The sequence below is a fragment of the Maylandia zebra genome, linkage group LG3, assembly GCF_041146795.1.
Source record: "Maylandia zebra isolate NMK-2024a linkage group LG3, Mzebra_GT3a, whole genome shotgun sequence".
Classification (NCBI taxonomy): domain Eukaryota; kingdom Metazoa; phylum Chordata; class Actinopteri; order Cichliformes; family Cichlidae; genus Maylandia; species Maylandia zebra.
In genome coordinates, this window is record NC_135169.1 from 38726739 (window position 1) to 38753810 (window position 27072).

Sequence of the window (27072 nt, forward strand, 5' to 3'; positions counted from 1 at the left end):
AAGAAAGAAAAGTATGTCTTTGTGCCCCCTTTTCCCTGTTAATGCCCTATCGGCCCCCCTGGCTAAACTTTGCTAGATCCGCCCCTGCACAGTTACCAGCGTCAGCTACGTAGAAAAAGATCCTCGAGTAGAAAGTAATAATAAATACATTCTAACAACAGCTTATCAAGCTTAAACATGCTGCTGTTGTTCAGCCGCTGGTTTCCTCTTTCTGGTGCAAAGTGGGCCAAAAGCAAACTAGAGACACGGACTCGCGACAGAAAAGCCGATCAGCTGATCGTTAAGCAGTTTCATGATTGAAGTAGCAGCAGGAGAGGCAGTCGCTCGTTAAGCTTAACGCAGGAATGCTTTACAAACATTCAGAGATGGACTTACACACTTGCTTTACTTCTCTCGGGCATAACTTTGTCGGAGATGAAATGCCGGGTTGCTAGCGAAGCTCCACATGCTATCCAGACCACCAACAGGTCCCGCATGCCACAGCCGCTCTATCACGTGATGCATACTGCTCCGACGTGCTAACATTCTGAGGTGAGTTACGGCGTGTTGCAAGCTTTGTGAGGTGCTTTCGTGATATTTAATGGATCGGATTACATTTTTTATTTTTCTCCGATATCCGATCCAGTAATTTAGGTCAGTATCGGACCGATACCGATACGTAATATCGGATCGGTCCATCTCTAGTTATAACTGAGAATTTGAGTTTTAGACATTAATTTTATAGCCAGAGAGTTTCCCAAATTTTTGGCGTAGATTCATCAACGAAGGCAGGGAGTTAGTAGGCTGATCTAGGTATATCAATATGTCATCCGCATAGCAAGCAAGCTTGTGTTCCTGTCCCGCAATGGTAATCCCCTTAATATCTTTATTTTGTCTAATTGATTGTGCCAAAGGTTCTAAATACAAAGCAAACAGAAGCGGGGACCAAGCACAGCCTTGTTTATTTCCTCTCTGCAGAACAAAGCTATTTGAGAGACAACCATTAACTTTAATTCTTGCGGTGGGGTTAGTATATAATGCCCTCACCGTATCAACAATTCCCTTATGTAAGCCGAATTTATCCAAGACTTTGTATAGAAAGTCCCAATTTATGGAGTCGAAGGCTTTTTCTGCATCAATACTCATAAGCATGGTTGTACTCTTAGATGTCTGTATCTGATGTATTACATGAAGAGTTCTACGTATATTATCCTGGGTCTGTCGTCAGTAGAATTTAAGAGTCTCCCATAGCAAAGACTCTGAAACTGAAGCGTTTTGATTGAAGGACAAGAACTCCTCGACAGAAGTTGAAATAAATTCACAACATTCTTTAACTGCCAGAAGGAGAGAGTTAAATCTCCAAAGTGGTGGGCTACATTGATAGGTAGAGAGTTAAATATCCAATAGCAGAGGTGAATGATCGGTTATTACAATACCAGAATAGTCGGAAGAATTAACACACAAATTAAAAGCTCTGTCGAACAGTAATCAATCCTGAGATAAGTATGGTGGACGTGGGAGAAAATATTTTTGACTGAAGGGTTGCAAAATCTACATGGATCAATAAGATCATTCTGTCATGATCCTGGGCCATGTTGGCCCAGCAGTCTTAGTATTCATGCCTTTTTGTATTTTGTTCCTTGTTTGATTTCCCCTTGTGACTTTTATCCCGTGTGCCCCTCTATGTATCTGTGAGCCCTCGTCTCACCTCGTGTTTCATTCCATGTTTCCCCAGCCCACTATGCCCGTGCTCTCTCTCTCCTCCTGTCTGCACCTCTGTGTACTTCCCGTTTTACTTTGACAGTCTCTCGTCAGTATGCGTCATGTTGTGTTCACTCCTGCCCTGTCCCATTACGATTATCTTTGTCAGCTGTGTTCCCTGTGTGCTCCCACTTCCCTCGTTAACCCTCTGTGTATTTATGTGCATGTTTCCCTCAGTTCAGTGTCACGTCGTCAATGTCTCCTCCCCGAACCTGTGTGTCTTTCTGTGTTCCCTCGGTCTTCTGTTAGTATTCCCAGTTTAGTTCTGTTTCGTTTTAAGGCCTGCAATAAAGCAGTGATTTTGAGTTCAGTTCCTGTCTCCGTGAGTTTTGTGTTTGGGTCCTCATCTGCCTCCACACAGCCAGTTCATGACACATTCTGTTTCATAAAATCTGAGAATGTTTTAGACACAGATGATGGAGTCAAATTACGAGGACTAGATCAATCCAAGATTGGATCAAAAACACAATACAGATTACCACCAAGGATCAGCAAATGAGTTTTCAAAAAGGGGATGTTACTCAGCAATCTATTAGCGAATTCAGCATCATCAAAATTCAGGTCATATACATTTACCAACAAAACCTTTTTCTGCATTAGGGTACCAACAACAATGATGTATCTACAATTCCTATCAACGATAACATTGGTCAAAAAGAATTGAACTTTCTTATTAATGAGAATGGTCACTCCTCTAGCTTTTGAATTAAAATTTGAGTGGAAGACCTGACCCACCCAAGGGCAATATAACCGATAGTGATATTTAATGCGAAGATGAAGCTCCTGTACAAATGCTATATCAGAATTTAGGTGTTTCAATTGAGTGAAAACCTTAGATCACTTAACAGGATTACCCATACCTCTGATATTCCAACTAACGAATCTAAGAGGCATGCTTGACCCAGCAATGCTGGGGTCTATATTACCATTAACCATTCATAAAGAAGAAGACAAAAACAACAACAACAAGAAACAAGTTCAAGTAACACTGAACACAAATACACCCCAAGTCTCTACAGAACAGAACAAAGGAGACAGCAGTGTACCCCAAAGTAGCAAAAATGATTCACCAAAGTGACTGGACTAACTGGAGCCTGAATAAAAATAAAAGCAAGAGAGGAAAAAAAACCTCTCGCCAACTTCCCTACTGTATAATAGTGTGCGCGTAACAAAAAACACGTTAATAAACAAACAAACAAACAAAAAATCTTACAGTACAAAATATTGTTTCCTCAGAAGGTGAACATTTCAACAAAACACCAAAAATAAAATTAAATTAAATTTAAAAAAAAAACTAAACAAAAACAACCAAAAAAAAACCCCAGTCCTGTGCAAATCAATGCAGTAAACTTAGAGAACATTGTACTGGACCGATCTGAAGTTTGAGAGTATATTATATAATTCAGTCTCATTATATGATAATGAAAATGAAAGGAACCAGCACAATAACTAATGCAACACCTTAAGAAAACAAAGCACAGGTGGCGTTAAACCTAATGAGAGCGTAAACCCTTAGCAGCATTACAGCACCAAACTGAGGGGCTATTGAGGCTCAACTAGAGATCAAAGTTTTGACATAATCATTGCCTTCCTCCACAGCCTTATATGTGATGCAAAGTCGCGCTGGATGAAACAGGCCATACCAAGAGCACACCTTATAATTTTTGTTTTGTGATCTGTTGTTAAAAGTTTTGCGAGATCTTGCAAAAGTCCGTCTTAATTTTTTTCTCCCATGTCCCCTGCGGGGCTCCGTAGTTACCTACCACCCTAACTGTCTTGTTTTAGGAATGAAACTCCAGCTCCACCCTGGAACTCAATGTTCCAGAAGTTCTTTTGTTTTTGCGCTGCTTGTTTCAAAAAGTCCATCAAAGTCAGTTTACAAGAAAGTTTAACGTAATGACATTTGTAACCCAGGTGGACACAGTGAATGAGAATGAGTGTTTAAGTGTTTAGTCACAACAATTTCAATTTATACATATTTATCACTTATAAATATAAAACCAAAATCTAAAAATATATTGTAAATATTTATGAAGACAGTATGATTTCAATCGTATTTGTGAAAAAAATTTTTATGTTAAGCATTCTGTGATGGAAATGCATTTTATTTTATCTATTGTTCACATGTTTTAGTAATATCCCTTTTGTGTCACTTAATTGTATATATGTGGGATAGGTGGTGGGGCCTTTCAGGAAAGGGGAAAAAGGCTAGAAGCAATCTTTAGGTGAAACTGTAAGAGGAGATAAAGGTTGTAAACTTTCTCTACCTCTGGGGGGATTCACAGATGAGCTGTGGAATACCTTTTGTTCTGACCTGTATTAATTTTATAGAAGTCCTGTGCTATTCATCTTTAGAGGCTATGAACCAGCACCCTGCTCAAGGCCCTCTCTTTCATTTTGGTTTTAATGCCATTACTGATCTACCTTAAATAATAGCTTGCACAGTGAAGCAATCAGGCAGCCTTCACACCTCCAACAGCCCCAACAATAGAGACACTTTGGACACTCATTCCCCCACCTCTCCCCCTTCCATAGAGCCATCACCACCTTCAAACACTTCACCTACAACACCCCCTCCTCACCCCACACAAAAGAGGATTTCACACCACCTCCTCCCACCATAACTCTTCATATTCATGAAGAAGGTGTGAGGAAGCAGTTTAAGAGTCTGAATGCTCGAAAAGCTCCCGGCCCAGACGGTGTGTCTCCTGCCACCCTTAGACACTGTGCAAACGAGCTGGCCCCAGTGTTTTCTGGCATTTTCAACTCCTCACTGCAGGCATGTCATGTGCCTGCCTGCTTCAAGTCCTCTACCATAATCCCTGTCCCCAAGAAACCTAGGATCACTGGACTAAATGACTACAGACCCGTGGCTCTGACATCTGTGGTCATGAAGTCTTTTGAGCGCCTGGTTCTCTCCTATCTCAAGACCCTCACGGCCCCCCTCCTGGACCCCCTGCAGTTTGCATACAGAGCCAACAGGTCTGTAGATGACGCCATCAACATGGCCCTACACTTCATCCTGCAGCATCTCGACTCCCCAGGAACCTACGCCAGGATCCTGTTTGTGGACTTCAGCTCTGCCTTCAATACCATCCTTCCAGACCATCTCCGAGGCAAGCTTTCCCAGATGAATGTGCCTGATCCCATCTGCCGGTGGATCACTGACTTCCTGACGGACAGGAAGCAGCATGTGAGGCTGGGAAAGAATGTCTCGGACTCCCGGACCATCAGCACCGGCTCCCCTCAGGGCTGTGTTCTTTCTCCTCTGCTCTTCTCCCTGTATACTAACTGCTGCACCTCCACCCACCAGTCTGTCAAGCTAATCAAGTTTGCAGATGACACCACCGTTATTGGACTCATCTCGGACGGGGATGAGTCTGCCTACAGGAGGGAGGTTGAACGTCTGGTGTCCTGGTGCAGCCACAACAACCTGGTGCTGAATGCCCAGAAGACAGTGGAGATTATTGTGGACTTCAGGAAGCACACAGCTCCACTCCCCCCCATCATCCTGACTGACACCCCCATCACCTCTGTGGACTCATTCCGCTTCCTGGGTACCACCATCACCCAGGACCTGAAGTGGGAGCCCACCATCACCTCCGTCATTAAGAAAGCCCAGCAGAGGATGTACTTCCTGAGGCAGCTGAAGAAATTCAACCTGCCAACACGGACGATGATGCAATTCTACACTGCAATCATCGAGTCCATCCTCACCTCCTCCACCGTGTGTGGTATGCTGGTGCCACTATCAGGGACAAACAGAGACTGCAACGTGTTGTGCGCTCTGCTGAGAAGGTGATTGGCTGCAGACTCCCATCTCTGCAGGACCTGTACACCTCCAGGACACTGGGGCGTGTAGCTCGGATCTCAGCTGACCCTTCTCACCCTGGACACAGTCTGTTTGACCTGCTCCCCTCAGGCAGGAGGCTCCGGTCCATTCGCACCAGAACCTCTCGCCATAAGAACAGTTTCTTCCCCTCTGCTGTTGAACACATGAACAATAACCGTATAACTGTTCCCACCACTAACACATGACCCTACGCTGTGTTCACTGCATCATTCCATGTTTGGCACTGATCACTACCTGCACTCATGTATATATCATGTATATATCTATCTATCTACTTAGCACTTTTAATTCTTATTCTCATTTTTATTTTCATGTCTATTTAAGCTTAATTTATAACAGTATGTTTGCACCGAAGCACCGCAGCAATTTCCTAATGTTGTAAACCCGCTCAACATTTGGCAATAAACCCCATTCTGATTCTGAAGTGAAGACAGGAAGTAAATCTCTTAAATCACTTCTGAAAATCCACCACTTCACCCTGACTTTACCTTGTAACATGTTAGTTTTTAGTTTATTTTTATTAGTTTATTCTATGTTGTTTTATTTTTTTCTGTTATCTTTCATTCTATTGTTTTTAATTTATTTACAGCACTTTGGTCCTGTGCTGGCTATTTTAAAGTGCTTTATAAATAAAGTTTGATTGGTTTGGAAGAAAGCCTAACAACAACCAGAGCCTCAGTGACCTCACCTGTGGTGATGGACGAGTTGTCCCTATCGTCCCAAGACTCTGCTTTCTCTATCCAAGACGTGTCAGTGGAAGGAGTATGTCCTTAAAGTATTCCTTTTGCTGCTCAATAATGTCCTCAATCCAAGTCATTAGCACTCCAGCTGCTACAGCTACAGTGGCAGATAAATGATATTCCGAAACAAATTTTTATCTAAACCAATTTTTTTTTTTTGTGTCCCGTTTGGATCTTTAGCCATCAGAATTGTTGTCTTAAGGCCAAGAAAGATGCCAAGCGGATTTATTTTACCAAGTGAATCATCATGGCCTTACCATATTGGTCCATTTGATTGACCTTTATTATAATTATGTATTTTATTTTATTTTCAGTTGCTACAAACGGGACAGACATGACTGGGGGATAGGACAGGGAGAAAGAATGAAAAAAAGAGAGGGAGAGAAAGAAAACCAAAGGGGAGAAGAGACGGTGAGAAGGGGAGGGGGGAAGAAAGAAAAAAAAAACACAAACAAAACACCTGGATCACCTGTATGGAGAAAAAAACAGAAGAGAAAGCAAACAGCAAAGAGCAACATAATAAAAAAACAGCACCATCACAATGAACTAGCTAGCAGTAGATAACAGTAGATATTAAATAATAAACGATATTGTGCAGCACGCAAGATAGATAGCGCACAATGTGCTTTGAGGCAGCAGCCAAGAAAGGTGTAGTCCGCGTCTGTGAACACCCGTGTGCACACCTGTGTGGATAAGCATGCTTGTATTCCGAAGGTTTCTCCATGTAACGATCTGCTAGGGAGTGTGGGGAGCCATAGCCCCGTCCACCAGGGTATGAAGCAGGTATGGAGGAGATCCAGGCCCCAGATATCCAGAGGCCCCAGAGTACAAGGACCCGAGGAGGATCACCAAAGGGGGGGAACCTTGCCACCCTCCTGGGAAGAGCTGAGTAGAGCCCCAAAGGAGAGGTCACCCCGCAGCTACGGAGCAGAGGCCAGAGGGGGTTGCAGTGGCGTGCCCGCGGGCTCTGCCGGCAGCCAGCTGTGCCAGAGAGGACCGAGCTTCAGGTCCAGAGGCCAGAGGCCTGAGGGCATCCCACCCCCCGGAAGGAGCCCAGCCGGGCCACAGGCGCCCGGCCCCACCAATCAGCCACCAGGAGTGAGCTGGTACATACATGAGCGCCCAGCCCCAGACGACAAGGACCACCAACACACCAACGTCTGAGGGCATCAGCCACCGGCAGGGAGTGTGGTGAGGGGAGATAGGCCTCCGTACTTTAGAGGGCCTGAGATGTACCCAGAGAGGTTGAGTCTAAGACCCAACCTGACATATAGACACAGACGAACAGGCACACGCGGACACAGACATGCATTCCCACCTCATATGCACCACCAAATACTCGGCACTCACCCAACGTGTAGACAGACACAAATAGACACTGCACAGACAGTCGCACTCCCCAAACATACTCTATATCCCAGGTCCCGGTATCCCCGCCCTCAGAGGGGCAAGCCGCAGCTATACCCAGGACATGTAACCCTTCTCTCTGGGGTGGAGGCAAGCGGACCACCTCCTTATCTGCAGTAGCGGGGAGGCCCCGCATCCCAGACCCCAGTCTGACGGCCAGCACCTCCTCCCAGCCCCCCAGCCCTGACGGCTAACAGAACCGGGGTGAGTGAAGACCTCAAACCTCTCTACGCCAATCTAAACCAATTTGTGGAATAATAGACTTCTTATGCTTCCTAAGTCACCTTAATTAATAACAAATTTAACACATATTTAAATTTAAGACCAATCTGTAGAAATGATAAAATGTGAAGACATGTTGTAGAAGCCAGAACATATTTCATGTCTATGTGTTCTATTTCTTTTTCACTTCTGTGAGCCCCATTTCAAAGTGTGACAAAAAGGGGCATCAACAACAAACAAGTTAGGTAAAAGGATTTAATGAAGGGTTTATTTGTCAGGGAAAGAGAGCCAGAGCGCTTCCTAGGTTTGGTAAAATACAGTGACTTCTACACAGGGTAGACTTTAAAAAGCTTTAAGGGAAAAGAACATGGCCTAGTAGCAAATGTTTTAATGTTGACTTAAAGCTTTTTAATTTTACATTTTTGGAGGGTTACATTTTAGACATTGCAAAGAAAAAATATTTAAAAATGAAAATGTGGATAAGAATGAGACTGTCAAGGCTCAGGAGGGACTCGTAGGCAGACTGAGATCGAAAGTTCACAGTTTATTAATACACGAAACAGGTAGCTTGTGGGGGTCTCCGGGGAACACAGGCACGGTGAGGGAAACACAGGCAGGCTATTTACAGCAATCCTCCTCCAACGCTTGGGATTAGCTCTTTCACACAGGTCTTACTCTCACAGTAGTGGCGGCCCTTAAGCTGGCATGTAGGGTCTGATACAGGGAGAAGAGAGCAGGTTAAATCACGGCATGAAGGAAACTCAGAGAGAAGCATGAGCCTTAGTGAAGACACTGACAAGTGTTACACAATAATCCAGCGACAAGGCATTCCCAGTGGCAGCCTTAAGTAGTGAGAGCGTTGATTAGTTGATCGTTCGCAGGTGCAGGAGCCAGAGGCTCTGACTCCGCCCCGGTAGAGCCCTCTCCCCGAGAGGGGAGCGAGAGGGACAAAAAATATACAAAAACACTTGTAGCCATACTAGAGCTGGGCGATAGAACGATAACGATATGTATCGCGTTATAACTTTTTCTCGATAGAAAAATTAAACTATCGCGATAGACCTCGCCGCTCTTGTCCTCTTTAAAAAAAAAAGAAAAAAAAAAAAAGAACAGCCAATCCAAATTAAGTAGCGCAGAACCGAACCAATCACAGCCGCAGCGTCACGTCACGAGACTTGTTACGTACAGCACAAGTGCCAAGCCGCACATGTGTATTTGTTTGGGAAGCAGCCAGCCACCGCACCGCCCGGGTAATGGAGGAAATGAGTGTGCCGACTAGAAAAATCAACCGAGCGTGACCGAAGGTTACCGAAGAGAAAACAGATGATGGTTCCAATGCCGGAGAGATTGTCGAACGGAAGAGCCATAGAAGTTCCGTAGTGTGAAGGTATTTCGGCTATTTCAAGTCTGACAAAAAACAGAGTAGCGTGCACTGTAAATTGTGCCGAAAGCAAGTCTGGAAATACAATAAACTGGTGCATGCGCTACGTCCACACGTACCCGGGTATTTTTGAAAACGCAGATTTTTCTATGTGTTTGCACCTTTCGTCCACACGTAAATGGCGTTTTTGGTCACTGAAAACGAAGATTTTCAAAAACTCCGGCCAGGGTGGATATTTTTGAAAACTCCATTTTTGCATTTACGTGTGGACTAGAAAAACGGAGAAAACGCAGCGCCAAAGGTTTGCGCATTTTTTGACGTCACACTGTGCGCCACGTTATTGTTTCAGTGAAATGAATTTCTACAATACTGTTAATTCTACTCTCTGCAGTGTTTAAATGCTTACATATACACACAGTTACTGTCCCTCCACACATACGACTCTGTTCTGCTTCTATGCCCCAGCTTTGTTTACTTTTTCCCACCGAGCCTTGTAGACTTCTGATTGGCCAACATTTCTGCACGGTTAGGATTCTAGCTCCACCTGCTGCTTTGGCATGTTCATAGCGGCGTTCTCCCTTTATGTGTGGATGGGATTATTTTTTAAAATGAAAACGGAAAATCTCCGTTTTCAAAAACACCCGTGTACGTGTGGACGTAGCCTCAGTCTCTGACTGGAAGCGCTAATTCGTCATTCGGCTTTTGTCAGACTAAAGTAACTGTTAAAACTGTTTGAAAAGCTAAGCTATACAACAAGGAGAGATTGAGAATTTCCTTTTAGTTCTCAGTTTATTTGATATTGACAAAAAGTTAGTCAGTTTTGTCTGACATGAGTGAGACAGATAAATATAAAGGCATGGTGTAATAAAAAAATCTTTTTCAATCCAAACTTTATAGTTCCATTTTCATGATTAATAATGAATATCCAATAATAATATTATTTTTTGTAAATGCCACCTGTGACTTGCAGTGATGGTCACCTTCAATAACACTTTTATTAAGCGAAAACTTCTCAGTTTTGATCAGTGAATACAAAGAATAAGTTTATACCTCTTCATATGTTGTGCTCTCATCAAGATGTGCTGTTCTTTGACCCATCCCTGCCTGTGTGTGGATATATTTTTCATGTTCTTTGGGGGTCTTCTCCATTTGTTTTGGGAGCAAATAAAATACCACTTCAAGAGGTTTAGGCTTCTTAGCAGGCACCAGAGATGTAGCAGGGAACCGCCTTTTGCCCTTTCCTCTTGCAAAAATACCAGGAAAAGACCTGTCACAAAGATTTTAACAAAATTTTTTAAAAGCGACTATTATGAATAGTTTTTTTTAGTTTGTTTATACAAATTCAACACAGCACTAACACTGCAGTAAACACAGGGTTGGAATTACGGGGGAGCTAGACAGAGTTCGGCTCCTCTTAAAGAGAGATGGGCTCCCCTGACAGCCCTCAACTGACACACTATAGAGGAGCTCTATAAATAGCCTACTTTTAACCCTTTAAGACCTACCATAGAACCAAGTCCGCCAGTGCTTATATTATATTTTTACATGCTGTGGAGCCATTTTTGGGAGCATTTCAAGTTGCTATACATCAATACAACCATTATAGCCCAAATTTTAATAATATGTCTGCATTAAGTGCATAGTAATTACATAAATTGCAAAAAAGTGCAATAAACTACAAAAAAGTTGAAAATTGTTTTTGTTTTTTTAACATATATTTCTAGTTAGAGAAATTTAACCCTTGTATTATGTTGAAAAAAAATCACATTGATTATGTTGCGGGTCATTTTGACCCGTGCTGTGTAAATCCACTCAGAATTGTCAAAAAAGTACAATAAAACAATAGCAACTTTATTTTCCATTAGAAAAACATTTAGAACACAGACATACAATACAGTTTGAATTACCATAACTCTTTTTAAGAACAATTTAGTAAAAGTTTTTCCTTCTTTACAAACACATTTCTTTTGAACTTGCTCGATTTTCTCAGTTTTTCAGTGTTCAACATTTTCAATTTTGTCCACATGATGGACAGAATGTGACTGTGTGCTTTCTGCAGATGTACTTTTTGCATTTCTCACAAACAGTGCTTGTTTTAATGTCTTCTCGTTTTTCGTTTCTTTACACCTGTATCCACTGGATCCACTGCAGATTGGTTGGATGGTGCACACTTGACCTTTTCAATGACAGCTGCTGCTGCTGGGGATCGAGCTGGTCTGACTCGCATCTGGATCTTGGGAGTGACAAGACTTTTTCCCAGTTCTTCCAGGAAAAGGCGACGTCGGTACAATTTACCCGCATTCCAATGTTGGTTGATTTCAGTCCACAGGACATAGGCATTGTAAGCAGACACATCCAAAATGTTGTAGAAAATTACCAAGGGCCAACGAGCTGTCTTGCGCTGGCAGCTGTATGTCGCTGTGACTTTGTCAAGATTGTCCACTCCTCCTTTGGTGGAGTTGTAGTCTAGGATCATTTGTGGTTTTTTGTCTTCTCTTGTGCTCAGAGATGCATCTGTGTGCATTGTGCTCATGACAAGAACATTCTTGTTTTTCTTTGGGCAATATAAAACAACTGTTGCTTTCTCAGTGAAAACAAATATTGAGGAATGCAGAGATCTTCCCTGCATCTTCAAAATTTCACTGGGAAGTTCTGGCTTATTTCTTCTGATTGTTCCCAACATAGTCAGCTTTCTCTTCTGAAGTTCCTCTCCAAGCCAGTAGGATGTAAAGAAATTGTCACAGGTGATGTTATGCCCTTGCAGCCCTTCACTCATCTGCAGCACCACACGCATCCCCTGATTCTTCTCAGATGCTCCTCCAGGTAGCTTTCCAGTGTACACTTGCATATTCCATGCATAGCTAGATTTTGCATCACAGGCTGCCCATATTTTGATGCCATACTTGGCCGGCTTGTTGGGCATATACTGTCGGAAAGGACAGCGACCCCTGAATGGGACAAGGCGCTCATCAACAGTAACGTGGGGACCAGGGTTGTACAACAAAGGTAGAATTTCCACCCATTTATCCCATACATCTCTGATTGCAGCAAGTTTGTCTCTTTCACGTCGACCAGCTCTGGTTTCACGGTTGTCAAATCTGATCACACGAGATATCTTGAGAAATGTCTCCAAAGACATTGTTGCTCGAAAGATTGGCCTTCCATTCTCTTCATTCCATAGACTTGCAGTTGCTTCTCCCTTGGACCTGTATACTCCAGCTAATATCAGAATTCCAATATAAGCATGCAAGTCAGTCTGATCCAGTGGCTTCCATTTCTCTTGAAATACACGCCTCCCTTCCAGGTTAGTCATGTCCAGTATAATCCTCTCTATTGGAGGGGATATGAAGAGTTGAAATGCTGATTGAATATCATCAACTCGTGTGATGGCAAATCTTGTAGGACCAGGAGTCATTTTGATGATATTAGAAGATGACAGCCTGCCTTGACTTCGGTGTGGTGATAATGACCATTTTATATTACCATCTTTAGATGTCCATGTCTCCTCTGTGGATGATGATTGCTGCATTCCTTGGTTTTCATTTGATGTAGAGATGGCGGCACACTCTCCTCCTCGTCTGAAAATTGTCAGTCTGGATCATCAATAACATTGTCCTCAGTCTCTGAAACATCTTCTTCTTCATCACTATCCCAGTTGAAAAGCAGTGATAAAGCTTCTTCAGTCGTCAACCTTCTGGAGCTCATTTTTGGTGTGTTGAAATGACATGAGAACAGTGAAAAGAATAGGGGAGAGAACGTTTCTTGCATGCACACCTGGGTCTGAATGTATATTCAGAAGCAGTCAAAACAAAGTACATCAAAGAGAAATGTTTATTTTGGATCTGAACAACTTTTTACTTACATAAAAGTGTGCGGGTCAAAATGACCCGCAACATCATCTTTGTATACAAACACTGCAGAGACATTCCAGGACACATCAAAGTGTCCATATTTTACACACCAGTTCATGACCCCAGATAAGGAAAAGTCATAAGCTTTCATGAAGAAAAAGAAAGGATGACCAGTACTTTGGTCAACACAAAAACTGGAATGGGTCAAATTGACCCTTAACATAATAAGAAGGTTAAGAGGTTTATCCCTCAAAACTGTAAATTCCAAAAAGTTGCACAAAATAGTTTCCCACCACAGGAAATTTATTTTGAGTGTCTTCATAGTTTTATTTTTGAAATACACAATTTTTATATACTGCAGGAAAAATGAAAATAAATATTATAATGCAAATTAAACAGCATGTGCATCAAAATAAACTATTTCCAGCAGTGCAATTTGAGTTCTAAGCATCCCAGAAACTATTCAGAAAGTCATAAAGTCAAAGATAACTTTTAAAAACACCAGTTTAGGCTGGTGAGGCCATCAAGGTAAAAAAAAAAAAAAAACTACATTTCCGCGAAAATGACGCCACTTCCGGTTTTGGGCAGGTAATGGCGGACATGAGATAGTTCGCGCTGACATCTATTCCAACGTAGGAAGTGTTACGAACAGCTGATCAGATCGGCAAAGCGTGTTTTTGGAATATTATGTTTTTGTTGCTGCAAGTGGTTTTTATGCAATTTTTGCAAAGCTATATGTGGAAGGAAACCATGACCTTGGACAAGCAGATGACATAAGATGTAAGTACAACTCCTCCAGTTTCATATGCAAAAAAAATTATTGCGCTAGCTTACGTGGTTGCAGTGCTACCGGGATTTAAAAATAGTTACGCAAAACAGCGTGCCCGCTCTGACCGGCTTTAAAGGGTTAATTTAGTTTACATTGTGTTTTATCTACACTCCTTATGTGTTTAGATTTTAAAAGACATTTAAAATTTTTTGTGTTAAGTTACATTTCACATATTAAATTTTTGTAATACTTATGAAAATAACTCGCTTAATTTATTCTGTCACCATAAATGCCTGGTGGCATTGTTTTGATTGATGTAGGATTGACTGAGATTTCTAATCAAGCACGTTTGAAACATAATAGCCTCTACTTGGAATTAGATTGGCCAGAGTTATCCTCAAGTTTTGGACATCATGTCTAAGCCTAAACTGGAGCATTTTGATTCAATAAACTGTAAAAAGGTGAGCTGTGAAGACCAAGGACAAGTGCGGTTCACAGGTTTTTTATCTAAGGAATCCCAGAAGATTGCATGGTGTCATTGCCCAACAGTTATTCCCAGGACATATGGACTCAACCTCAACAATCCCTCACACTGAGCAGCATGAAGCGATAGTGCAAAGGAAAAACTCCCCTTTAACAAGAAGAAACCTCAAGCAGAACCAGAACCCGGTTCAGTACCAGCAGCCATCTGGGTTTGGAGGAGAGAGACAGAGGCACAGAACTACCAAAAGTAGTATTGCTATGTTGGAAGTCCCCTTCTGCCCCATCCTGGGAAATCTGGATCAGAGACGTTCTGCATTTTAGCAAACTCGAAAAGATTAAATTCACCCTGCGCGGGTCTACGGCCAAATTTTTTAAGACCTGGCAACCCTTTTTTGACCATGTTCAGACTTTGCGGTCTCGCAATGCTCCCAATTAGCCAGCTCAGACTCTATCATATTTTATTTTTTCTTATCTTATGTTCAAGTAAGAGGCCTAAGTTTAAGTATATGGATTCTATTGTGCCTGCGTCCTATGATGGTATTTATTTAACTACTTTATACATATTTCTTTTCTCTAACAGAATTGATTTATCCCTATAACTAAGCTGACCACTTATCATGTGTGGGGTTTTTTTTTTGGTTTTTTTTTGTTTGTTTGTGTGTTTTGGTTTTTATGTGTCTGTGTGGAGGTGGGGGTTTTGGATACTCTCCACATCTCCCTTGTACACTCAGGAACTGTTGTCTTGTACCCTAGGGTTTGTTACTAGTATTATTAGATTGGATTTTTTCCTTTTTCTGTTTGTACACCCACTGGTACTGCTATAATTATGAGGTGGGAGTGTATGTCTTATATTGCTTTATGTTCTTTAAAAAGAAAACGGCATATTGTTCAATTTGTCTTTTGTAAAAGTCGATGCAAAAACTTTAATAAAAATATCGGGAAAAAAAAAAAAAAGAACTACCAAAAGTATTTTTTATGTGATTGACTGTTGTTTTAATTCAAGCCCCGAGTGTAGAGCAGGTAAGATATAAAGTTGCATCCTAAATTCCATGCTCATGCAGAGTGTTTAGTTTATGACTTTTTCACCTGGTCATTTCTTGCTGAACGGATGGTTCGGTTGGATGATGTCTGCAACTGCAGCAAGTGTCTTGCTGACTGAATAATTTCATCTTGCATAATCTGAAACAAACACATAAAGACAGAAACAATTTATAAATTAACGTTCGATAAAATCTAAGAATTAATCATTTATTAGATACCAATATGAATATGTCTACCATAAAACTTGTGCGGAGCAAAGTTACATTCAATCAAGATGGTCTGGCATGCTGCAACTTTATAGTTGTTAAATTCTGGGTACAAGTATACATGCCCATCTTGTACGTGTTTCTCAATATTATTATTATTATTATTATTATTATCCTACCCAATTACATGTTTCTTTTAATCAGAGTATGCTGTTTTAATGACTTTACAATATAATTTACATTGTGTTCCTTACATTTATCCCTAATTGTATGTTATATTAATCCTATATTTCTGTTTTAATATTTACACCTAAATTTCCCCAACAAAGGATGTTTTAATTCACCACTATTTCAGTGAAACACGAGTCTCCCATCTTCCTGCTACCGGTCTGGAGTTTTTGTTCACCAAAGCACACACCAACTTCATACTGACGGACAGATCACTGCCCTTTTCCCGCCTTGTCTGACCGTGTTTTGTGGCTTTGGTTCACTTCACCTCACTCTTCCCCGTTCTTGTCATTAAATCAGGCCGTTCTGCAACCAAGGCAGCCATTCACTCTATGGCTTTATTCATGGTGTATTTTACCCCTTCACCAAATGCCATTCTTGTTTCCAACAAAAATTCTGTGTTATAAATTCAATATCTAAAAATAGTTGAATTATGATGATACTATATTTCTTCCATAGTATGAACTGATTCATCATTAACAGTACATTTGTATACGTCAAGGTTTATATACATGTCACTGCCAATTAGAAAACCTACTAAATGAGAGAAATTTACCTTGAAGCAATTCATGCATAGTTTTGTCACACAAATCCCCAGAATAAAAGCAAAAACACTGCTCACCATTTTAAGGTTTAATGTGCCACTGGCTGTTACATTTAATCTCATCTGACAATATGTCTGTGAAGGTTCTCAGTCATCCAGGTCATCGTAGTCAAAGGAGCTTGCAAAGAAAAGCGTCTGGACTTCTTTAAGTTGCTTGAAGACGTTTCACCTCTCATCCGAGAAGCTTCTTCAGTTCTAAGGTCAAATGGTGGAGAGTCCCAGATATAAACCTAGTGGGAGTAACCCCCCACAGAGGGACAAAAGGACCCCCTGATGATCCTCTAATTGCCTGAGCCAAGGTGTGAAACTGGGCGTGGGTGGCTGATTGGGACCCACACCCAGTTTCACACCTTGGCTCAGGCGTGGGAAGAAAACTTCTTTTTACAGCAAAAAAAAAACCCTAAACTTCCAAGCAAGTGTAGCAAGTACATAAGCTAAAATAATTTAAGTTGGTTAAGAGTAGTTGGGCTAATTCAGAAGATATCAGATTCGGCTCTAGGAGGTGAGTGAAGTACAATAAACATACAACCACAGATATTATGATTACAGTTATTATTTATAGTGAAAATAAAGTGAAATTACCAAATACCAATATTTACAAATTCTGCAGACAGGGAAAAGATAAAACATAATTCAAGCTTGTAAAATATCCGCTGCACAGCGGTGCAGCAACCTCCTCCAACCCCCGACAGACAATGTCCATAAAGTTGCTATTTCATGATTGATATAAGTACAACGCGTATGACAGTCTGTAACAGGTTGAAATTGGAAGTGTGATGATCAGAACTGAGATTCCAAGACTGAGATCTCGAAAGTGAGATTTGGGGGACTGAAAACCAGGGGGGAGAGTGTAGGCCGCAGCAGCCTCCTACCAGACCGCAGGAAGTTGTAGCTGGGGTTCTGGCTCGTTGGGCCTAGCTCGCCATCCAAAGTAGTGGTGTCGCTGTGGTCTCTCCAGGGCACCACTAGCCTGCACTATAATCACAGGACCACTATTAGCAAAATTCATCTAAATTTCCCAAGCTAGCTTTAGTTCCAGTGTACACAATAAAGTTCATGAGAAAATACAACAAATACATATCCAACCATTGTAATGAATTAAAATAAATGACAATCTCAAATAACAAAACTACAGCCACGTAAAGTGAGAGTAGTAGTAATGCAGTAAGCCTCAGCCTTAGCTATCCCATCAGCTAATAGCACTGGCATACTGATACAGGTTACAAATACAAACAAACATTCAGACTCAACTCACCATTCACTACGTGCGATGTCACATACGAGCCCCACGCATCTACCCGCGGCGGTATCAAAATACTGTTGAACGCAATCCACAATTAATTCAAAAACAAGTCAAGATAGTAAACAGCGAAAAGCGCTCGCCCCACGTACCTGTTGCTTCCATCCGCTAACGCCTCTCCCCCGCGTCGTTTCGAGGTGACAACCCGGAAGGCATATATCGGTGCCTTGCGAATGTGATTGGTCACAACAGGCATGTGCAGACTCGCGGCGTGGCGTGCGTCACAACGCGTCGCGATGCCTTCACGGACACACTCCGGTTGAAATTTAAGATTCCAATTTAGTTATAAATGCAGTTCTTTTTATTTTTATGTGGGTTACACAAGCACCGAGTGCGCTACGACATAATGGGAAACTCACAGAGAAACTTGCGGATTCTTCCACTGACCGCTCCGGCACACCTGCACCAGGGTAAACCTCCGCCTACGCCACTCCTGCTTTACAGGTGAAAATAGAGCAACAGGACCGCTAGTCTTTGACTTTATTTATTTTCTGCTGTGTTTTACTTGCATCTATTTGAAAGAGTGAGTGTAAACACAAAAAATATTTTATTTTATGTGCTGGAATGGGCAGAAAATAGGTTTAAATGTTAAACTAATTTCTTCAAGTCAGAGAATGGGGCATATAATTAAATTTTTACTTGATGCATAAAGTTAAAAGATTAAAACTAACAAAACAAGTTTTAAAAAGACTTTTCCATTTGATTACATTATGTATGATGGATTATGCAGAAAAAGTAGAATTGGGGGGCTAGGAGGAGTGGGCCGTCCGACTGCGGTCTGGGGCCTCCCTGCTGCTGCGGAGTCGGGGTGGTCTGCCTCCCCCCACCGCAGGGAAAAGGGTAACACCACCTGGGTCTGGGTGCAGTTCCCCCCTCCAGGGGCAAGGGTACCTAGACCCGGTTAGTAGAGTACGCTTGGGGAGTGTGATCGTGTATACAGCGTCCCTTTATGTCTGTCTCCACGTCGGTTGAGTGTGAAGTACATATGAGAGCATGAGGGTGGGAATGGATGTTTGTGTCTGTGTGTGCCTGTATGTCTGTGTCTATATGTCAGGTTGGGTATCAGACGCCACCTCTCTGGGGACATCTCGGGCCCTCCAAGGTTTGGAGGCCTATCTCCACCCACCACCACTTCCCCTGCCGGTGGCGGACTCCCTCAAGTATCGGTGCGTTGGTGGTTCTTTGTATCTGGGGGTGGGCGTCCGGGTACACACCGGCTCACTCCTTGGCGGCCGCTTATTGGGGCTCGCTCGGGCCACTTTGGAGGTGGGGTGCCCCCGGCCTCTCGGCCTGGGGCTCGGTCACTCAGGCACAGCTGGCTGCCGGCGGAGCTCACGGGCGCGTCACTGCAACTCCCCCTGGCTTCTGCTCCGCGGCTGCTGAATGAGCTCTCATCTGGGACTCTCCTTAGCTCTTACTGGGACAGTGGCGCGGCTGCCCCTCTGTGGGTCTTCCTTGGTCTCTTGTGTTCTGGGGGCCTCTGGATGTCTGGAGTTTTGATCTCCTCCATACCTGCTTGATACCATAGAGGACAGGGCTGTGGCTCCCCACACTCTCTAGCAGATCATTACATGGAGAAACCTTTGGAATGCAAGCATGCTGATCCACACAGGTATGCACACAGGTGTACACATGGGTATTCACAGATGCGGACTACAGCTTTCTTGGCTGCTGCCTCAAAGCACACTGTGCGCTGTCTATCTTGCGTGCTGCACAATATCGTTTATTATTTAGTAACTATTGATATCTAAGACTAGCTAGTTTATTGTGATGGTGCTTTTTTTTTTATTATTATTATTATTATGTTGCTCTTTGTTGTTTGCTGTCTCCCCTGTTTTTTTTGTTTTTCTTTCTCTCCATACAGGTGACCCAGGAGTTTTTTTTTTTTGTTTTTTGTTTGTTTGTTTTTTTTCTCTCTTCCCCCCCTTCTCACCATCTCTTCTCCCCTTTGGTTTTCTTTCTTCCTCTCCCCCTCTTTCTTTCATTCTTTCCCCCTGTCCTATTAAAAAAAAAAAAAAAAAAAAAAAGGATGACAAAGGATGAACTGAAGCTCCGCCATCACGTGATGTCACATGCTGCTGTTTCTGATGTCACTTCCAAGGAAAAAAAAACAAAACAAAAAAAACAGAAAAAGTAGAATTGGGCTGAAAGATCTATCGCTTTATCACCTATTCAGGTTGTAAATCATGTTTTTAAAAAGTAACTAATTACTTTTGAAAATAAGTAATCAGTAAAGTAACCGGATTACCTTTTTGATGAAGTAATCAGTAATTAGTTACTGATTACTTTTTTCAAGTAACTTGACCAACACCGATGATATACAGTACTTACTTCTGAAGAAATTATGTTGGGACCCTGAAAAAAATTACTATGTACAATAATGGATTTCTATACATGTGACATCAGATGAAAACTTTGGTTGTAAGATTCGAATAATTATTTGTTAAAAGCTAGACATTTTAAAATAGAATAAGAAAGAAACTTTGCTTCACCAGCCCCTGCACAGTTAGCAGTAGTGATGTGCGGATCAATCCTGAAATATCGATTCCTCCGATACCAATCATTTATGTTCTAGAATCGATTCTCACATTAAAATATCGATATTTTAGTAATTTAGAGTAAATTTGTAGTTTATCATTATCAGGAACACAGTGGAAAGAAACTATAACATTCGGATTGTCTACATTCAAAGGAACTACTTCCTCTTCCGCCTTTCATAGTCATGTGCGAAATACGGCTGTATAAATGTCTCGCAGCGCCTTGGCGTGAGCACTCACAACAATGGCTGAGCGTAATTGTGCGGAAGTAATTTACCTCCACAAACAGCTGAGACGTGGTTTGAGATACATGTGGCAAAAAAGTGCTCCAAGAGTGAGGTGTTGTGGCCGTAGCCTACTAGGGAGACATTCAAAAGGTCTGTTGGGGGGGTGATAAATACATTTTACAGGGTTTATTTATCGGATAAAATACGTTAAATCACTGTTATTATTGGCCGGCCCGGAAACGGGTGTCCAAATTCAGAGGCTGCTTCCCCATACGGAAAAGAAATAGTAAAAACTTATATGTGATTACTCATGAAAGTGGCCACTTTCATGAGTAAATCAAATAAGGCTTACATGATTTACTCATGAAAGTGGCCACTTTCACATTACTTTCATACATTGTTTTAGTAAGTATCCAAAACATACAAGTTTCATTATATAATTTTTTAAGGGATCTTATATCTGTTTTCACACTTATATGCTTTTCATACAAGTTTCACACAAGACAGATACAAACTTTATAAGATTTATACATATCTTTTCCATATGGGTCCACCTGAAGACCTGGCCTTCGCGGTCTAAAGAAAGCCGGGTTGTACGTCACGAGCTCCCTCGGTGGAGGGTGAATACAACCGGGCGCTGACGTAAACTCTCGACCGTCTCACACTTCTGTTTGACGTTTATTCAGCTGTGTGAAAACCCCGGAGGAACCCTCCTGAGGGATTAATAAAGTTTAATCTAATCTAATAACTTTAATCTCAGCCAAACCGATTTACTCACGAACAAATAAAACACTGAAAAAGCCAAACAATAACATTTTTAAGTTATCAAAGTGACTTATATATCATGTTTAACCCGAGTAGCGAAAGACCGCGGGGGTTTGAAAACAATGTGTCAGTTGGCTCAGATATTTGAAGTTTACACAGCCACATTCTCACCTAAAAATATGTTAAAAGTTTTTTGCGACCCAGAAAGACAAATAAGAGTGATATTAAAACTAAGTAGCTGCCACCATTGTTGGAAACTGGAATTTTTTTTTCTCTGCCCGTTCTGTTGGTTTTTGTCTTTTGCCCTTCTCCCCCGTCCCTCTTCTCAGCTGTTTCTCTTTCCCTCTTTCTTTCTCCCCTTCTTTCCCCCAGTCAAGTCTGTCCCGTATTCAGTAAGTGAAAATAAAATAAACAATAAAAGGTGAATCAAATGGACCATTACGGCAAGGCTGGGATGGTCAGTTTGGTAAAGTAAATCCGTTGGGCATCTTTCTTTGCCTTTAGACAACAATTCTGATGGCAAAAGAGCCAAACGGGACAGGCCAAAAAAACAAAAAACAAAAAAAAAAAAACAAAAGGAAACTGGAATTGGCTGGGCCCGCTATGAATTCTGCGATATGGTTTTTCAGTTTTGTTGTCCGGGTGGAAAATCGGGAGAAATTCAGGAGAATGGTGGCGCCGGGAGATTTTCGGGAAGGGCACTGAAATTCGGTATTCTCCCGGAAAAATCGGGAGGGTTGGCATGTATGGTTGTGGCAACATCACTAACCTTGTCAAACACCTCAGAGTAAATCATATCGCAGAATATGAGGTGTGTATGTTGAGGCGAACTGAAGAGGAGGAGAGGGGCAGATGCTGCTAGGGCGAGACAGACCTCTCTCACGGAGTCCTTTAGTGCTGCAGGCAGGCAAGGTGTTCAAATAGGCACAACTTTAGTTTTTTTATTTCTATATGATGAACCCTGCATTATTAAGTGATAAGAATAAGTAATCTGATGCCCTGCAATCATTATGACGCTATAATTTGAGATACAATAAATAAAATAAAGTATCGGTATCGGATCAGTATCGTCGATACCACCCTGAATATTACTTGGTATCGGATCGGAAAGGAAATCAGTGGTATCGCACATCACTAGTTACCAGCTGTCCGCTACTTAGAAAAGGATCCTGCTGTTATTTGTCTCTCAGAAACAGTTCATAACTTCAACTCATTCATGTCACCTAAAAGGTAAACCTGTTTCTCCATCACCTGTTAAGCTCTGATAATTCAGTAAGGACATCTCCTGGTTTCATCTTCATGTTTCCCTCTCACCAGGATATTTAAGCCGATATCATGACCAACAGCTTTTACAGCTGTGGCTCCAACAAACATCAGCTGATACTAGAAAGTAATATTAAACAAATTCTAACAACAGCTGATCAAGCTTAAACGTGCTGCTGTTGTTTAATGCGACCTCCGCTGGTTTCCTCTTTCTGGCGCAAAGTGGGCAATAAACAAACAACAGAGACAGGACTTGCGGCAGAAATGCCGATCAGCTGATCATTTATAAGTTTCGTGATTGAAGTAGCAAAAGGAGAGAAGAGAGAAGAGGCAGCTGATAGCGTAAAGACACAGAATAACTCCAGCTTTGTGTCTTTTTTTTCCATTCTAGCTGAAGTACGGGACAAATCGCCTTTGTTTTCAGCGCAATACGAAACGCGTAATATTAACTCTGAATACGAGAGGATTACGTTTTTTACGGGACAGTTGGCAACTCTACTAACTAACCTTATGAATAAAATAAAGTTCACTATCAGTAACATCATAGCCCCTGCCCAGCAGTATAGAAACTCCGTCATGCTAGCTAGTACACAGCACGAGTTATTGTCACTGACTGTAAAAAGTCAGCACAACGAAAATGAACTACACCAAAACTTGGTTCATATCTGACCCAGATAGACTGCAGGTCATAACTTCTTACCTGAAGTTCAGTTCACCTGACACTCGGACCGGCGGCCGCCTCGGGTCTCTCCTCCTCAGCCTCCCCTTTCCCTCATCCACCTGCTGGCCTCCACCACGTGCTAATTTTACTGAATCTGTGAAAGCTCCACCATAGCCAGTACCAAACAAGTGAGTTATTTTAACACATTTGCCAGCATCTGTCCAATCCACCATCTTTCACTGTTTTCACCTTTACGGGAAAAAAAAACAACAACAAAAAAACATCGGCCCATAAAAACGAAAGATTACCATTGGCCCACCGGGCAAATGCCCGGTATGCCCGATGGCCAGTCCAGCTATGATTGTCAGTTTGCAACAGATATAGTGTAATGTTCTTTTACAATCCAGGTGGTGGCAGTGCAAGAAAATAAAAAAAAAAAGCAATGTTTATTGTACAATGCTTTTGACAATTAGATTTTTGATTTCATCAGTTGTGTCACCCCCGAAAATAGGGGGGAAAGAATCACGAGTGTGATTTTGACTTTGCAATGAAAATGAACATAAATGTTTCACATTCTGTACTGCTTAATGTGACGTGGTGGAAGGGAAGACTAAATAATAAACCATAATACTAAAGTGCTTAATATACATGTATCGGAACATGTTTCCTCACCAAATGGATAATAATAGCCACAGTTCTAGCTCCTGCCGTTAGCTTAATGGCCGTTATACAGTACCAAATTGAGGCTCAAAACCGCTGTGTCTATGTGCACAAAACGACTATGATATGATCCGGCTCGAAGGACCAATTAAATGTCAGTGTGAATATTTATATATTTCTATTTCTCGACCATTGCGCAGCATGCACGTATGATAGCCGCTAGTTCTGCACTCTGTGCTGAAAAAGAGGAAGTAAGGGCTTTCGCTTCTAAAACAGTAGGCTGCAGTGTACTAAAAATGTCTGGTCGGGGTTTCATTTTTTCAGTTAGCTTCTGCATACAGCTGTGTTCGGCACCATCTACTTCCGCAGGAAGGAGAGTGCTTGTCACAGTCAGGCAAAGCTAAAACTGCTCGGGAGCAGGTTTACTTTATGTAAACAGGATTAGATCGCGGCCACGCAGGTATGTCCGCTTCATTTATACGAAAGCAACAGCGATATTTTTCCACTGTTTCACCATAAATAAATATTATCAATGTAACTAAAGGTAATGCAGCACTTGATCCTTTTATTGATGTCACACAGATACATACAGGTCATTTCCTAAAAAAGGGAAATGAACTATTAACATTCTATTACATGTATGTGATTATTACAGATGTAATTCATATTTCAGAGTAGTAATTGTAAATTACTTCGTGTAATCAAGATGAGAGACCACGGCTATAAAAGTGAAGGTGGATTTGGGAAGCCTGTCGCAGCCATGTCCTGTCCGTATACGCGACCAACCCATTGCGGAAGGTGCAAGATTGATAAGGAGAGTCCTCAGAATTCAGCGTATATTGCGGGACAGACAGGATCCTTTACCTCAGCGCGACAGTGTGCTCATAGAGAGATATCGATATTCCCGTGAGGGTATTATTTACTTAACCAACTTGTTGACGAGGGGGTGCAGGACCACCACCTGTCTTTTTTTCCTCTGCCCTTTTCTTGGTTGCTGTTATGAACAAACTAACAGAGTATTACAGGCCAGTATTACCTTGCCAAGAGACGCAAAGCAATCTAAGAGATAAATATTACCATTCTGTAGAATACTCCTGTATTCCACTTTTACTTGTTCCCATTTTCTTGTGGGTCCTGTTGTGGCTCTAATGTGAAAGGGGATATAATATAACATATTATAATATATTATAATGCCATATGATATTGGACAATATAGTGTCATATGATAGATCTACCCTACCGCCTACTGGTGTTGGCCAGAGGGGCCGATGGCGCGATATGGCAGCCTGGCTACAACCGTAGCTGCCTCCACCAGTGTGTGAATGTGGGAGTGAATGAATAGTGGTATCGTAAAGCGCTTTGGGTGCCTTGGAAAGCGCTATATAAATCCAATCCATTATTATTATTATTATTAAATTACCTACGAGTTTGATTTGTCAGCAACTTTCTGCCAGCCCTCTCTCCTTGCTTTTGCAGCCTTTGCAGTGTTCTCTTGCGTTTTAATTAAACTCTGAAACTCCTGAAATCCCTCACTCATGAGTTCTTGCTCTGCTGCCGGAAAATACCGAGCACGCCCCTTCGACATTTTCGCCGACCAATCAGCGGGTTGCCGATCAATGTTTCTACTATCGATGCGTAGCCCCTTTTACGACACCCAGTGATGTCACATTCCTGCGTCCAGCTGTAGTAATCGTCAACAGCAGGTGTGTTCGGGGAACCGGATTAGCGAGCTCACGGTTAGCGCGATGATTTGATCTTGGATGTGTCATTTGATCTTGGATGTAGTAAGCGACGTACGAAGAACGGGCCCCAGGTTTTGCAAAGGTTGGGCCAGCAGTGCATATTCAGGTATCCAACATCTGCAAAAGTTGCAGAGACCTAAATAACTCATCATTTGTTGTTTGGTGACAGGCTTAGGAGCATTTTGTACAGCTACTTTTCTGCTGTCTAACAGCTGTCTGCCTAGTCCTGTCAGTCTGTGGCCAAGGTACGTTACTTCTTGGCTCCACAATTGCAATTTATGCTGTGAGACTTTATGGCCTTGCTCTGCTAGATGTTGCAAAACTGTGTGTGTTTGCTTTGCAATCCGTCTGTGTGTAGCCTGTAATCAAAATATCATCAACGTATAGCAGGAATTTACCTGGGGCAGGAAGCATGCAAAATGACATGGATTTTCTCAGAGCTTTTCTGGAATCCCTGAGACAACCCTATATAGGTAAACTTCTGGTTGTCAAAAGTGAATCCAAATAGCTTTTGTGAATCTTGATGTAATGGCACAGAGAAAAACGCGTTCGAAAGATCTATAACTGAGAACCATTGTTCTCTTGGTGTCACTTGATTTAAAATTGTGTGTGGATTTGCCACCACAGGTGGAATTTGTTCTGTTATGTCATTTATTGCTCTAAGGTCATGTACTAGTCGATATTTCCCCGTGTTTGCTTTTTTCACTGGGAAAATCGGAGTGTTACAGGTTGTTTCAGTTGTATTTACTAAAATGCCTGGTTTTTCCATATCTGCAATTACTGGCCTGATCCCTGTTTTTGCTTCTGTGCTTAAGGGATATTGTGGTTTAACTGGCCTGTAAGTTGTGGTAGTTTTTACTACAACTGGATCTGCTAGATCTGACAACAGAGTGTTTGTGTTCAGAGCCTAGAAGAAATCGTTCTAGGTTATACACGTCCGTGTTTCCATTGCTCTTTGCTTCTTCTTCTTTGTGTTTTTTTGTTCATTACGTTTATACCTGAGGCATTCCTAGATACCCCCTAGTTTTTCAAAGAATTCACACATCTTACATATTTCAACTTTGAAGTTAAAGTTTTCTTATTTTTATCTCTCTCTCTCTCTCTCTCTCTATATATATATATATATATATATATATATATATATATATATATTTTTTTTTTTTTTTTAAACTTTGAATTGCTCACAGTTTACAGCTCTAAAACTGGGCATTTGTAAATCATGTACGTGAATTTGCATATGTTGCTTTTGCAGTGTTTCAGACTCCTGCACAATTCTCCGCTTAAGCAGTCAGTTTTCTTTCCCAAATTTGCTAACCCAAACTTTAAGTTCCCACCTTATTAACAGCAACCCTTGTCCTCAGACACAAGTTAGGGCCCACTTGTCAGGTTTAT

General features: G+C 41.8%; 1 long non-coding RNA gene across 1 annotated transcript; it reads right to left on the reverse strand.

Annotated features, from left to right (window-relative positions):
* Nucleotides 1–17372: 17372 nt before the first annotated feature.
* LOC106675466 (uncharacterized) lies at nucleotides 17373–17963 on the reverse strand. Its single transcript, XR_001341934.4, has 3 exons — nucleotides 17918–17963; nucleotides 17781–17842; nucleotides 17373–17500 (listed from the first exon to the last, which is right to left on the reverse strand). It is a non-coding gene; the product is annotated as an uncharacterized LOC106675466 (long non-coding RNA).
* Nucleotides 17964–27072: the final 9109 nt, after the last annotated feature.